Source organism: Schistocerca nitens, chromosome 7 (genome assembly GCF_023898315.1).
Source record: "Schistocerca nitens isolate TAMUIC-IGC-003100 chromosome 7, iqSchNite1.1, whole genome shotgun sequence".
NCBI classification, from domain to species: Eukaryota; Metazoa; Arthropoda; class Insecta; order Orthoptera; family Acrididae; genus Schistocerca; species Schistocerca nitens.
Genome location: NC_064620.1, coordinates 61,918,478 through 61,931,381, shown reverse-complemented (window position 1 = coordinate 61,931,381; position 12,904 = coordinate 61,918,478).

Genomic DNA, 12,904 nt, shown 5'->3' with positions numbered 1-12,904 from the left:
GAGCCTGGGATAGTGTCTGTTATTGTAACCTGTAGCTAATATGCAGCAAATGTAGTTGCACTGATGCTAGTTGCAGTTACGCTCACAAATCCAGTCCGCCTGCTATGTGCCTGCCTGACTGACACACGAGTGTTTTTCTCGTCACCTATATGGAAGAACGTCAATAGATTGACTTCCTCGGAGGCCGGTTTATTGAAGATGGGGGAAACTAGGTCACGAACTGTTTTCCAGCTGATGTCTCACGAGAAGAGCTTTCAGTGTTTTCCGGTGGTAGGATTATAGGTGGCGCAGGCGGAGAATAATTTCAGTGGGTAGAGGGGGGACAGGAGGGGACGCGGCCCACCTCAGTGGCTGCCCCACTTGGAGGCAACGGCGGCGGCGGCCTGACAGTCGCCGCATGAATATTTCATTCCATAAGAGGCGTGGAGGGGGGGGGGGCACGTCTGCAGTGTGGGTGGAGGAGGGGAGAGAGAGAGAGAGAGAGAGAGAGGGGAAGTAGCAAGATGGGGAGGAGAGGAGAGGACGCTAGAGGGGGACGCAGGCTGACCGCCTCTCCAGAGCGGAGCTTTGCTGACGCCGTGGGTGGGCAGGCAGCGGGCACACAGCCTTACCCGGCTGCCGTGGGTCGCCCGTAAAGGGTGGACGGCGGCGCTCGACTGCTGTGCAATCACTGGCGCCTCCTGTTTGCGTCACGCCATTGTACAGGGCCGGTGACTACATCCTCGGCGACATCGATTTTCACCAGCTAGGCTTTGGTAGCAGCCAACATCGGCAGTGTGCTGGGAAGATACGTTATTGATACTAGGTTTCAATAGAGAAAAAAGGGGCGCAAACGTTTCAGTACTGCAAGAGACCTGCGCCCTCCATTTGCCACTGCCCGAGTACACAAAATCGCCGGCGCGGTAAGGTGCTCGTAGGAACTAGTCAAAAACCGCCTCGTCGTCTAGTCACACGACGAGGCCCATACAACGGGCTTAAAGTGAATTTCTACAGTTGGTTTAATAGAAGTGACAAAACCTTATGGTTATGCGTCACGTTTTATGAAGTTGACCTAGAACATGGCCTGTTTTAGGCAAACATTTAAATAGTAATTTATGTAAGTACTATACGTTGCATCCTGTAGGATGACCATATCTAATATAATTTACTAGCACATTATAATATTAACTTGTTGCAGGTTCTGAAGAAGACGTTATTACTAACGTTGAAACCTAGGTAAACGATAAAGTTAACCTGCAACTGTAGGCTGTATATTCTTATATAAGCAATATCAGTAGCTGTCGCTTCATAAAAATGTTAAAAAGTATGACGTTCCACTTTTCTATTTTGCGCAAAAATAAGTTCTTGAAGTTTTTATCTAAATTATGCACTTTTTCTATTCTATCTGCAGTACATTTAGAAAAAAAACCGAAAAGAATGGTCATTAAATTCTAAATTTGGTATTATGTTCATACTAGAGGAGAATTCAAGAGAAGGTGGAGTATATGCTGAGTGAAGATCAGTTTGGTTTCAGAAGGGGACTGGGAACAAGAGAGGCGATTCTGGCACTGAGACTCGTTATCGAAAAGCAATTAAAGAAAAATAAACCAACTGATATAGCCTTTGTAGACATGGAAAAGGCATTTTATAAAGTTATCTGGCAAGAGATGTTCAGAGTGCTCAGGAAAAGTGGAATAAAGTACAAAGACATCCGTCTGATACTCAGTTTCTATAAGAATGAGGTGGCAGTGAGTAGGCACTGTCACCAGGAACAAGAAGCAAATATTAGAAAAGGGGAAAGGCAAGGATGTCATCTCTCTCCTCTTATATTCAATGCTTACATCCAGGAAGCTGTAGACCAAGTTCGAGAAACTACTGAGGTGGGGATCAAAATTAATGGGCAGAAGATAGACATGCTACAATATGCAGATGATATTGCTATAGTCACGGAGACAAAAGAAGATCTAGAGGAAGTCCTCAGAACAATGGAAAAAAATTTATGCAATACAGGAAACCAGATCTCTGTGGAGGCACATCCAAACAAGAAGAGACAAACTTGTAGGGCACATTGTACGACACAACAAGATCATTGGAACAATAGCACAAGGAGCTATTGAGGGAAGGAATCGGCGGGGGCGACCAAGGATATCATACATGCAACAGATCATGAATGACGATGGATGTAACACATACGTGGCAAACCAACCTGGGGGTTGTTACAATTTTGTTTTGTACCTCCACAGTTCCACCTGTATGCCGGCAGGCTGGAAGAGATGCTGATTACCTTAATGTGCACAACTGTGACAAGTTTATTCCTAGACACAATAGCCATTTCACAGGATCAGTTCCAGATAATGTATTCTTTTGCCACATCCGACGCTATCTCAGAGGAATTTGTGACAGAATTTGGGGTCGGTATTAGCATACGTAAAGAATACTCAAATACGATTTTAATTCAATGGTATCTATATTTTTATTGTTACGGAACTTCGGCACAATATTTTTAATAATCATATAACAGTCTTCAACATTAAAATGTCAAAAATACTTATTTCAGGCGTCAAAATTACAAATTATTTGTAATCAGTAACAAACAGCAATCACTCTTCAACATCCATCTCATTTTTACCCCAAGTAGCCAGCCGCTTCAAATTGTATTTAATGGTAAGCTGAAAAGCCAATTTTCTCGTACCTCTTTTGTAGACAGTCCGAAGTGTATGTCGGCGCAACGGGTTAAATACAGGGTGATTCAAAAATAATACCACAACTTTAGGAATTTAAAACTCTGCAACGACAAAAGGCAGAGCTAAGCACTATCTGTCGGCGAATTAAGGGAGCTATAAAGTTTCATTTAGTTGTACATTTGTTCGCTTGAGGCGCTGGTGACTAGGCGTCAGCGTCAGTTGATGCTAAGATGGCGACCGCTCAACAGAAAGCTTTTTGTGTTATTGAGTACGGCAGAAGTGAATCGACGACAGTTGTTCAACGTGCATTTCGAACGAAGTATGGTGTTAAACCTCCTGATAGGTGGTGTATTAAACGCTGGTATAAACAGTTTGCAGAGGATGGGTGTTTGTGCAAAGGGAAAAGTTCTGGACGGCCGAGAACGAGTGATGAAAATGTAGCACGCATCCAGCAAGCATTTGTTTGCAGCCCAGGAAAATCGACTCGCAGAGCTAGCAGAGAGCTGCAAATTCCACAATCAACTGTATGGAGAGTCCTACGATAAAGGTTAGTTATGAAACCTTATCGTCTGAAATTGGTTCAAGCACTGTCTGCAGCTGATAAGATTAAAAGAATCGATTTCTGTGATTTTATCCTTGCTCAAATGGAAACAGATGAAGGATATGGTGTTTCGGCCACCTCTCCCAGCCACCATTGATGATTTGAAACGAGAAATAACAGCAGCTATCCAAACTGTTACGCCTGATATGCTACAGAGAGTGTGGAACGAGTTGGAGTATCGGGTTGATATTGCTCGAGTGTCTGGAGGGGGCCATATTGAACATCTCTGAACTTGTTTTTGAGTGAAAAAAAACCTTTTTAAATACTCTTTGTAATGATATATAACAGAAGGTTATATTATGTTTCTTTCATTAAATACACATTTTTAAAGTTGTGGTATTCTTTTTGAATCACCCTGTATTTTAACAGTTCACGTACCTGATAGTCGATAAACATTTTGAAGGGCGACGCACCCTATGGTAATGCTACGAGTATCTCCATCTTCGTTGCCCTTTTCTCGTTTATCTAAGAATCGCAGTAGAGACATGCGAATCACTTCATGTCAGTCCGCAGCTACATGTGCCACATTTAACGTCGTCATAGCCCCTGCATAGTTTTATTGGTCGCTTTGACCTCTTGTAGTCTCCCTCGCAAGTTTTCTAGGCATCTGAAAAAAAAAACTGCTGACACAATTGTACCCACAAAAATTGTCACAATTGTACCTACTCCCGCACTTTATGGCATACCTTACATCGTAACAGTACCAACCTCCCGATTCTAAAAGAAACCACGCTTACGTAACGTCTACAGTCCAATACATGAAGAGAAAAACAATCTTCTATGTACATAGGCTGTCCGCAGCTCGTGGTCTCCCGGTAACGTTCTCGCTTCCCGAGCACGGGGTCCCGGGTTCAATTCCCGGCGGAGCCACGAATTTTCACCGCCCTGAGATGACTGGGTGTTGTTGTATCATCTTTATCATCATTACGGTCGAAGGAAGGCAACGGCAAACCGCCTGCATTAGGACCTTCCCTAGTACGGCGGTGCGGGTTTCCCGCTCTGTCAGGCAGCATGGGACTTAATTTTCATGTATAAAGTCTAAATAGAAATATGATTAACACAAGAATTCGATTACAAAAACTTACTTTTGGTTTCCAAAATACAACATGTGCCCCTGCAAGCGGTAATCACGCTAGACGGCCAGCGCAGAACTGTGAAACACGTTCAGAAAAGGCAATCCGTGTGTATTTGCCCTGGTACCTTCCTCGCTCTCCCTTTCAGCAATAAGAGATGTCACAGTCGTACCCAGTACCGTAGATGTCCTCATAGTTATTAGGCGGAAAATGCAAGTCTTTTTCACAGGACATGATCAAGTCCCCGGTTCTTAATTCTGCAATGAAAACACCGTTTCCCAAAATTTCTTATTTTATTTCATATTTTGTCTGGTAGCGAAAGTAGAGCACACGATAAATATTTTTACGTACAAGAGAGTTTTTGCACAGCTATTTTCGAAACAGAAGACATACTATGTGCGCAGTCGAAGTGCTTACAGAGGCAGATACGAAACACAGACTTCCTGATTCCAGGCTGACTGATTTGGCGTGCATTAAGTTCTTTATAACAAACCATTGTTTTTTCCAGAATTATCTATACGCTGTTTGTTCAAATTGGAGGTTACAATGAAATCCGGCTTTACAAACAGTACGCTTCCAAATAAAAAAAAATATCTTTTACGGTTAGAAAACCCTGAGAGTAAAATTGATAACAAAAGATGATTGATATAATCGTAGAACAGAATATACATTTTCAAGTTATGCACGTCACAAGGTTTGTTTGTGTTGTGTTGGCGAAGAGCCTGAGAGGTGGCATGAGCCCCCTCTCATATTTCTATCTTACGATTCTCCTCTCTAGTTGCATGCGGTGGAGGGTTGCTTTTCCTTAACACGCGTACTTCCCACGCAGCGTCTCTCGTCACCCGGGTGGGCCGGTGACAGGCGGGCTCTGTGGAACTGGAGAGAGTTAAGCCGACGTGTGTGAGGCAGTCGAGTGAATGCTTTTCAGACGCCGACATTGTCAAGAGACACGCCCGCTGGGGTGTGAAGTAGCGGCTGGGCTAGAGGTTCCGTTACTTCAGAGAAACTTTGCGAAAACACTTTCTGGCGGGCTACCAGCGAGGCGTGGGAATGACTTGTGTACCCACGCAGTTGTGGCGGGAAAATTCCCGCACTTTCTGCAAAATCAGCACAGAAATTGGCGCCAAGAATCTCCATTGGTGGAATGGTAGTGCTCCGGCAATGGAGTGGAATTTCCGCCGGTTTTCGTGTTGCTGATTGGAACGTAACCACGACCACTGTCGTGGGGGCGGGAAGGTTGTGTGTTCGGCCTGTACGGGTGCTCTGGGTAGTCGGCAGTCGCCTTTCGGTCGAGGACGTCGGAGCAACCAGCCCTCGCCTGCGGTACGCCAGATCGTGTTCTGGGAGATAAGAAGACTGTTGGTAATGTACGTCCGCAGCACCGGCAGATAGGGATTTTCCTAGGTGATAATCAGAGCTCAGCAGAGCGCGCCTGTTCATCCTTTTCTAACTTTGTTCAGTTTCGAGTAGCAGCAATTACTATTGGGTTAGCTGTGTGTCTCTCTTGAGATTTGAGTGGAAAGGAATTGGCTCCACATACCACTTCGTCTTAAACCTCACGATCTAAGTTAGGGACAACTTCACCTTTACTGTGTTTGTATGAATCTCCAATTTTAGCCAATTTGATGTTTTATATTTCCTGTGTCTCTTTTACTATTCTGCGTTTAATCTTAATAAACCATATTGTTATTTTGGACAGAACTTTCTTTCTGTTAATCAATAGAGCAACCCTATCATTCCTCACTATGCTAATGAAACCTTTGTTTATTTAACTTATTTATCAAATTAAATTATTGCAGGTGCCAAACTCTCTTCTACTCCACTAGCAGGGTTGATTAGAGTCAGTTCGCGTATTTGTTTTATCCTTGTGCAACAGCAAAAGTCGGAGTTAGAATAGGGGGGGCTTAGAGCATGATTTACACATGTGGATTCTAGTAGAATTTAGTGATAAATACACTACTAGCCCCGGCACCTCGCATAATATGGCGACCCTTGGCCTCGGATCTTTCCTGTGAATCTCTGATAAACAAACAGGATTCTTAGTAGGAACATTCAATTTTTTTTCTCTCTATTTTTTTTAATGATTAATACCCAAGTTTTTTTTTGGTAGTTCCGCGTTTAGTTTTAAGTAGCGGCGCATGACTACAGTTTTTGTTTTCAGTGTATATATTTTTTGTTCATTGTTTTTTTTGTGTTTCGCTGATGTGGTGTCTGTACCGCATCGCACTTTGTCGGATTTGTGTGCGGTTTCTGTACCACATCAAATTGTGTTTGTGATTACAGCGTTGGAACAGCGTTGTTGAAATTTTATGTTTATGTGTAAAAAATATATGGAGTAGATTAATTTTATTGTGCATTTTAGATGAATTTGTTTTTATGAATGATAACGAGAAGTAAGGCACGACTATTATCGGGCGAAGCTAAAAACAAAAGAGGATAGCATAATGGATAAGGGGCAGTTTACTGACGGGAATAGGTTCGGAGATGAGATGGGCACATTTTTAGCAGGACAGGACGCCAGGGGCATTGATGAGGAAGGTGATTTGGACGCGATCTCAGAGCCGCGTTGCGGCCGTGATTATGATAGTGAAGTAGAGGATGAAACAGAGACAGGCACACAGGTCGAGACGGTAGCAGAAGTTTATAGTCAAACGAACGAGTGCAGACAGAGGCCAGCTCGGTCACGTCAGAGCTCTAGCGCCCAGGTGTCCAGAGTTACATCGCCCATGTTTGAAGAGGATCAAGAAGATGACGTAAACCCAATACTGAGCTTCCTACGATCAATGAAAGTAGAAGCTGACGAACAACGTAAGAAGGAGAAGGAAGAAGCTGACGAACAGCGTAAGAAGGAGAAGGAAGAAGAGGAGAAACAACGTAAGAAGGAGAAGGAAGAAGAGGAGAAACAACGTAAGAAGGAGAAGGAAGAAGCTGACGAACAGCGTAAGAAGGACACGGAGGCAATAATCTCGCATATAGGGGCAATTCGTGGGGAATTATTAACAATAAAGAAAGAATGTGGAGAAGCAAAACAAATGTCAATGGTAGCACAAAAAGTAGCAGGCCTAGCCAAAACTGCAGCAACAGGGGCAATGAAAATCGCAAGAGTAACTCTTAAACTCGCAGGGCGCTTGCGACGTGCGACACAAGTCCACTCGAAATCCCTAGCGGCCTTAAAGACTCAAGGTAATATTGCGGTTACGAACATCACGAAACGAATGAAAGAAGTAGAGAGTCGGATAGCAAAACTAGAGCGAAATGGGCACACGAGCACTGCGCGTTCGGATACCAATGATGGAGCACACAGGATTGTGTCTCCGAGGAAAAGCCCGCCGTGCTCTAGCCCAGTGGCAGCGTGCGGAACAAACAATGCACACGCAGAAACAGCGAGTAATAGCTCCAATAATTGCAGCCCACTTAGAAGAGTGAATGCTGAATGCCACTTCCACTGTGATACAGACGTAGCACATCACAGTTATCAGCAAGATAGATCAGGACACTCCGCAGACGTGCAAGTATCGGAAACGTCTGACAACACCAGTGCGAGGATCGGACAGAATTTTGATCACAATCACTTCCTGTCGATACTCAAATTCCAGAAGTTCAAAGATAATGGAGGGTCGATGCATCCGAAGAGCTGGGTGATGCAATTTACTAATTCATTACCGTCGTCATGGCCAACCCAGGCCAAATTAGAATTCATGTGTGGACACATCGAAGGCCAAGCCGCGGAAAAGATGCGGGGCGTGGCAGCGACGTGTCGGACTGATCAGGAATTTGTTGGTGCATTCCTGCGGACCTACTGGTCAAAGGAAACGCAAGACAGGATTAAAGAGGAAATAATATTTTGTCCTGAACTGGAAGTGTCCGGGCATAAGAGCGCAACCAAATTTTTTGATGACTTACTCAAGAAGAATCAGTTTTTAGATAGTCCATACAGCAACGGAGAAATTATTAAATTTTGCTTTTCGAAATTGCCAGTTAGGTATCAACAGACACTTGTCGGGAAGTGTGGATCTGACATAGATGCATTCAAGAGTCTACTGCGCGAACTCGAAGTAGTCTTCGATAAACAAGACGCAAAGGACAGGAAGAAGGCGCAAAATAACAAATACCACGGGCCAGCAAGGGAAGACGACAACAGATCGCATAATCGCACTGGTCAGTTAGGAAACCAGGGTTACCGAGATCAAGGTTACGCTATTCAAGGTTATGGAAACCAGAGACACGGAAACCAGAACGTCAGGGAACAGGGTCAATCCAGACAAGCAATCTGGGACAGGAGGAATGACGAACGGCAAAGCGACCGTAATTGGAGGGAGCGAAATCAAGGACAACAGGAGAACCAGGAGATTGAAATTAGACCTCCAAATCCTAATGCACGTCAGAGGAGGGGGAGTCTAAGAAGGGATTGACGCTAGTCCATAGGACTCCACCACTTCTCTCACATAAAGGAGTTCGTAGAATAGTAGTAGTGTAAGAAATGTACATAGTAGAATAGGCAAAGATATGAACCTTTTTTCGGGGAACAATAATCGTTACATTAATAGATTAAGATTACTAAAGTATTAACACGCTGCGTTGTCTTGCATAAGAATTTACTGCTGCTATCCTCTTTTTGTTTATGTTTGCGATCTCCAATGTCGATGGAGTAGGAGACACTACCTTTTCATGAGCAATGTTTTTGTCCTTTCCTATCTGGTGTCCATGTTAAGGGATAAGGATGAGTGACGAGACGTCGCACAAACGGGCGCATACAAGAACGTGCTCTTAGAAGCGTTCTGAGAGGTCGTGATACGCTCCATAGCGGCCACAACCAGTTCGTGAGACGTTCATACCAATGCTTGCAGGCACGCGTCAGTGCACTGCACGATTGTGGTATATTGCGCGATTTCGAGGGTGAATATGGGCAGTATAGTTTTTGCAGAGCTGCGCCGGTATCGTTGTCTTGCAAGTCGGGGTGAACCTGTGAGCATTTGACTCTAATGGTGCCCTAGACGAGAGAAATGAGGGCATAAAAGCCTACCATGCTAATGTGCTGGTTGGGGATTTAGCGTGCTGCTCGTTTTTGTCACAGATGAATCACCAAGGAATTGTACTTGGATATTCGTGACATACTGTGTAGCTGGCGTGTGTTGGGTGTCTGAATCCTCAACAGGAACCAGTCCTGGCTTGGTCATATTACATTGCTTCTGGAAAGGTGTACTTCGATCGCGAAAACCGCTTCACATAGAGAAGGAAGTTGCAACTATAAATTTATTGTCGTGTATAGCCATGGCTAACCCAGTCTCTGGAGTTTCAGTGAGGCGTAATGAAAACTCGGAGGTCATGTCGTACGGCGCGCACATCACTGTCGTCAATAGCGGCGAGCAGCAAGACATCTCAGCGTAACAGGAACTATGTAAGGGTATTGTATAAGGTAAATAAAAAAATAAATAAATAAATAAATAAATAAATAAAATAAAATAAATAAATAAATAAATAAATAAATAAAAGGGAAAGTACGATACTAGGATAAGTTAAACTGTAGGATTTAACAATAACTAGATTAATATTGTGGGGGTTTTCTATCACAAGTGTGGCGCGCGCCTGTTGAGTTGCTATTTTTCAGGTCACCAAACCACAGACCCGAGATGGAGGGACGACGGGCGAGCGAAAGTAGCGTAGTTGCATGTTCTTTATAGCACAGTAAAACTTAGACCTGCATAACAACATAATTTAATTAAAAGACGTAGAATGTAGATCGTTGGGATATGGTAGTTAATTCTTGAAGCATGTCTACTGTCGATCTATATAATTAATAGTAATATTAGTGCGGGCCCGCACATTTAGTTGTTCATCCATTACAAAGCATCAGTTATCACACACCATGTACTTACTGAGATCGGTCTCTACACGTATATCAAAATAAATTATTTCCATGTCTAGATTAGATGTTATAATGATTGCCATAGATTAATAACTATAAAAGTAAAATAAGAGTGTCTGAAATGACAGACCATCAATGTTTCATTAGGTAAATTTATTATAACATAGAAGGTCATGGGAAAAAGTTAGGCATAAGACTTTTGTAAGAATTGTACAGATGACGAGGAACGTGGCAATGCAGAGGCCAGCCAGCGCAAAAACAAGAGGTCTTCGGCTACCTGCTAGAGGGCGAGCGTCCCGTCCTACACGCTGACAGTCACCCGGCTGCCTACCTGAGGGATTACACGGGACCCTTGCCCCGCCACAAGCGAAAGTGGGGCTGGCCGTTGACCCTGACACGCGACAGCCTGCTAGCTCTCCGGACGCGGCAGCCGCTTGGAGGGATTCCCTGAGGCAGACCACGTTGTCGTGAGTACACGAAGAAGATCACATATCGTGTCAGAACCTGCGCCTCATGTGCCTCAGGACAGAAAGGGACGCTCTATACTCACCTGTTTGGGTTTTTACAACTCACTAGCATTGGCCGATCTGCATACACAAAGCAGTATCGTGCCACACTAACAAATGTATGGTCTCATGTCTTACTTCTCCTCTCTATTAGAGAGCAGTTTTTAACAATAGTCGCTCCTAGTTCGATCCTGTATGGATGACCTCACACACTTGTGGAGTCACTCCACGTGCCATCATCCCTCGTCGAACTGCAATATTGGGAAACATAAAGTTCTGTCCAGCGAGAGAAGAGACCTAGACTAGTGATGTATCCCAACGAGTAGACCTCAGAGACAATTAATCGACGTGAGGAGAGCCTATCACTGTGTCTTCCTACCATACGGCCGTGATCATATGCGTGGGTCTGACTACAATCTCAACAGCGTACTGCAGACACTCCAGAACTCCCTATTGCTGTTGCCACAACGTAGCAACTACAACCGACATTTAGCCTTATGTGATGTCAGTACAGTGGAATCAGTGAAGTGCCACGGATATTTCTAACAATGTGATTTAGTGCCTCATTCTCAGCACAGTCGTGAACTTTGTGCAATGTGCACGCACAATTTGATGCCCCATGAACCTTGTTTTTTTTGTTTTTCTTAAATTTCTTTCTCTTATGTTGTTTCTGTAATGTATGTTATACCTTGTATGCGTTTGTGTTTTACACTGTAATTCTTATTACAGATTACTGTATTGTTCTCCACATCATGTTTTTTTTATTTTGTGTTTATTGTTGTGTGTATGCTAACAGTGTGCCTGAAGTCCCCATAAACTGAAGCAGATACCACCACTGTCATTGTGAATGGACCATCAGTTCAGGGAACATTTTGTAAAGGTTATTCTTGCTGCAGGGAGACAGAATGAATCGGAGGTTGTAACTAGATTCTGAAAACTCACAAAGAGATTGTTAACTTAAATATTATCATGTGTGAGTGAGGTCAGGTTAGTTTAATGATTAAAATTGTTGTAACATCTTGGGCATTTAATTGCGGAGCACTCCAACTCTGATTGTAAAGAATAAACTGCTCCATATTTGGCTCAGATGCCCGGGCCATGTTTAGAGCGTGAATGTCTGCGTGAATCGGTGTTTGGAAGGGGCTCCCTGGGTATGGATGTGTGATGTGAGTGTTAGTGTTCCATATTAAGAAGGTGAAGTTGGCTACATCATAAATAATCCTCCCTCTATGAGTTGCATTTTTCAGTTGCAATGATCTTTTTTATAGAGTGCGGTATGTGGAGTCACTTTGTAAGATTGTTCTTGGGCGATTGACTCACTACCTTGCTCCTAAGTGAGCCAACCGCTCACCAATTACAATCTAAAATGGCGTAGGGGCAATGAGAGGTGGCATGAGCCCCCTCTCATATTTCTATCTTACGATTCTCCTCTCTAGTTGCATGCGGTGGAGGGTTGCTTTTCCTTAACACGCGTACTTCCCACGCAGCGTCTCTCGTCACCCGGGTGGGCCGGTGACAGGCGGGCTCTGTGGAACTGGAGAGAGTTAAGCCGACGTGTGTGAGGCAGTCGAGTGAATGCTTTTCAGACGCCGACATTGTCAAGAGACACGCCCGCTGGGGTGTGAAGTAGCGGCTGGGCTAGAGGTTCCGTTACTTCAGAGAAACTTTGCGAAAACACTTTCTGGCGGGCTACCAGCGAGGCGTGGGAATGACTTGTGTACCCACGCAGTTGTGGCGGGAAAATTCCCGCACTTTCTGCAAAATCAGCACAGAAATTGGCGCCAAGAATCTCCATTGGTGGAATGGTAGTGCTCCGGCAATGGAGTGGAATTTCCGCCGGTTTTCGTGTTGCTGATTGGAACGTAACCACGACCACTGTCGTGGGGGCGGGAAGGTTGTGTGTTCGGCCTGTACGGGTGCTCTGGGTAGTCGGCAGTCGCCTTTCGGTCGAGGACGTCGGAGCAACCAGCCCTCGCCTGCGGTACGCCAGATCGTGTTCTGGGAGATAAGAAGACTGTTGGTAATGTACGTCCGCAGCACCGGCAGATAGGGATTTTCCTAGGTGATAATCAGAGCTCAGCAGAGCGCGCCTGTTCATCCTTTTCTAACTTTGTTCAGTTTCGAGTAGCAGCAATTACTATTGGGTTAGCTGTGTGTCTCTCTTGAGATTTGAGTGGAAAGGAATTGGCTCCACA